Source organism: Microtus pennsylvanicus, chromosome 1 (assembly GCF_037038515.1).
Source record: "Microtus pennsylvanicus isolate mMicPen1 chromosome 1, mMicPen1.hap1, whole genome shotgun sequence".
In the NCBI taxonomy this organism is placed as follows: Eukaryota; Metazoa; Chordata; class Mammalia; order Rodentia; family Cricetidae; genus Microtus; species Microtus pennsylvanicus.
Window position 1 is genome coordinate 175,019,619 of NC_134579.1, and position 3,347 is coordinate 175,022,965.

At 40.4% G+C, this 3,347-nt stretch overlaps 1 pseudogene; it reads right to left on the minus strand.

Annotated features, from left to right (window-relative positions):
* Nucleotides 1-757: 757 nt before the first annotated feature.
* LOC142860877 (large ribosomal subunit protein eL31-like) lies at nucleotides 758-3,136 on the minus strand (annotated as a pseudogene).
* Between the last annotated feature and the right edge of the window lie 211 nt (nucleotides 3,137-3,347).

Here is a 3,347-nt window from a genome sequence, read left to right on the forward strand (position 1 = left end):
AAAAGGTGGAGTTTCTCTTGCTCCATTTAAGCATGATCTTACCCCTCAGGAAAGACACAGTACTGGAAAAAGACAACGTTGGCAGGAGTGGGAATGACAGGCTGCCAGGGCTGCACAGTGGAAGGAGGAGCATGCTGCGTCTTCAGGGGTGGCCAACCCTGCACAGGTACCACCTGAGGCTGAATCCCCATCAGTGCAAGACTGTTTCCATTTCTGCACATGTACAAACTAGGTCTAAAGCAGGAAATGTGGGGATTGTGTAAAAAGAGAAAGTAAAGCTGAAGAGAGGCTCTTTGTTTCAACAGTGGAAAAACAGATTCCAGGCAAAGTTCATGAAAGAAGGAGAAGCCACCTAAGCACAGAAGAAGGAAGTGACCTTCAGCAAAGACGGTAACAGACATTCTAGGTGCTTCAAGGTCAACAGGAACTGCAAGTGTTTGAAGCAAATAAAAAAAATCAGGAGTTTTGTCTCAGAAGTCAGACTTAAGCCTGGGGAATGTGCTCTGCAATTGCAAACCTTTTTTATTCTCAGATTAGGGTTCCTTGCATCATTTTGTAAATAAAGATTTTTTTCCCTATGAAAAGAACAGGTCACATAGTTCCAACTTCCCAAGTACCCAGAGCAGCAGTTTTTAAATAACTCCCCACAGTACCCCCTTAGACTCTATTCTAAACAATACCAAAAATTCCTCCAGTGGGGCAGACAACAAAAAGGAAAATTAAAATATGAACGTAGTTCCCCAACTTTATTTGACATTCAGCAGGTTAGTTTCTCATCCACATTGACTGTCTGTAGATTGCTGAACGTGATAACAGGTATGTAAGTTACCAATGTGTAGAGCTTGTTTAGTGAGTCCTCATCCTCATGACGTTTTCTGGACAAACATACACAAATACCGTATGGAACAATCCTTATTCCTTGGCCCAGATGGCTTTATTGAGTCTGGTATCAAAGCACATGCCCCCACCTCCTTCATGGCAAATTTCTGGATTCCACTGTGTGCTCTAGGGACACACTTCTTGAAGCCCCTGCTATGGATGTGCTTGTGAATGTTAATGGTGTATTCTCCTGTCACCATCTGGTTTTTGGCAGAACAGCCCTTCTTTTCACCTCTCTTCTTTTTGGGAGCTATTCTGCCAGGCCCAAGTTGGAAAGGCATAAATAAAGCTTTTATAGAACTGCACTGATCCAGTTCCACCCGCACTCATTTATCTGTGCTCGTTTTTCTCTTACAGTGGAACAACCCCATAGTTTTAACATAGGCTGTTATGGCTGTCAATGCCTATTATATAAGTCCACTGACCTCTGCTCTTAGTAAGTAAAAGATGTCAACATATTTCTTATTTGCAGAATAGCATATCATCATGACAGAATATTCTGCTTCAAGTTTTATGAACTACAAATTTTGTTAATAAAACTCAAGAACAAATAGAACGAACATTGGGGGTTTCCTTTGTCTTTTTTCTTTTTCTTTTTAGTTAGAAATAATAGCAGAATTCTCTTTATATGTTCTGGGGACATCTGCCCTTGTTTCTGATGGAGTAGTTACCACAGCAAGAGAACGCATTTGAATTAAAAAATAAAAGCTACACCGACTGCCAGTCACTGAGGATTGGAATGGTCCTTGAGATGGTGCGGTTCTTTTGTTTTTGTTGAAAGCCCAGCTTTAGGCGAATGTTACCTAACCTGGCACCTTAATCCTTTCTCTGCGGTTCTTAAAGTCAGCCTTCTTGTTGGCTTGAATTAGGCTATGGTAACAAAAACAAAGGCTTTTCTCGGGGCTCCTCTGGGCTGCTCAGGGATGAGTTATGTGAAAAGGGTAACCAGGTAATTCGGTGTTTTGTCTGCCAAGGTTTCCTCCTGACACCAGCAATCAGGATGCAATTAACTCTAGGGAGGGGTGCCGGTTCCTTTTCTAAATGCGGCATTCATTTATTAAAACGTGAATAAGGCTTTCACATTTTGTTTAGGTTTTGCTGCCTTTAAATCCTCAACCTTTAGCCGCAAACAAAAACAAAACAGACGAACAAAAGAAAAAGAGAATACCATCAAAAGAAAAACTGTGTGGGATCAGAACAGCATAGTGTGTATTTCCCCGCTTTGTAAAAGGGAAATTATTTTGATTATTTAACTCTTTTATATTCATGTGAATATTTAATGAACTGGGCTTAATTTTATAATCTTTTCTTTTTTGTCCCATTTGTTCTTGCCTTTTATATTTGTATTACAGATTGATTTTCATCTTCTACTACCACATTCTACTTTGTTTAATTATTAATTTTGTTATTGCCTTACAGATTATAGCATATATTCTTTCACAATTTGAGTTCACAAGTCAGACATCTTCAAACTTGCTTTTATCCCATTCACTGAGCAGAATATGAGGACATCCCAGAGCAAAAGAACTGGGAACAAGCTCCTGTCACACAAGGAATGATGTTTGCATTTATGTGTTAAAAATACAGCGTGGAGAGGCATATAAGCATCGATGTCATGTTTCCAAAAACATGTAAAATCTTGAGAAATTTTCATGATATAAATTTTTAAAGCAAAATAAAACAGACACTATGAATCATCTCTTAAAGTTCCCCATGATGTTATACTTATTGGGGAGGAGGGCTCTCTGCCATTACACTATCAAGTGATTTTTTTAGATTTATTTTTATTTCAGGTGTATGTGTGAGCTCCTGCACATGTGTACCACATACATGTATATCCTCAGAGGCAAACAAAGGGTGCGGAACCCCCAGGAACTGGGTTATAGGTGTGAGTTGTTATGTGGGTACTGAAACACAATCTGGATCCTCTGAAGGAGCACCGGGTGCTCGCAGCGCTTCCTCCATCTCTCCAGCCTCTCACAATGTTTTTAACATCTGTCACAGCATTTGATTTCAGGTAACTCGTTTACCTCAAAAGTGCAGAAGTGTGTATATCAGCATACCAGATGTTTGGACAGTGTTTTAAAAAATTAAATGGACTGTTGGGGTGAATCCCTGCTGCGTTCGTTCCATATCTGCAACAGCTGAACTTAATGCGACAGAAGTTAGAGTCCCCTATTATTCCCCTGAGTCATCCACGTGATTACCTCTTCTGCTCCTGAGACCGTCTCGCCTGTGAATGCTCCTGCTCTCCCATGGAGCCACTAATGTGCAAGGCACTAAGGAGCCTACACCAAAAGATGGATGCTCATCCTCCAGAAGAAATCAAGATAAGCTAGGATCTGTGTTGTTAAGTCACCATGATTGCTAAGGGCCACAAGTGATCCATAACTACTGTTAGTCAAGAAGGTGTAGCCATGGAGATTAGAAAAATACCACATTCCATTCTAGGTATTTCACAGGCTTTC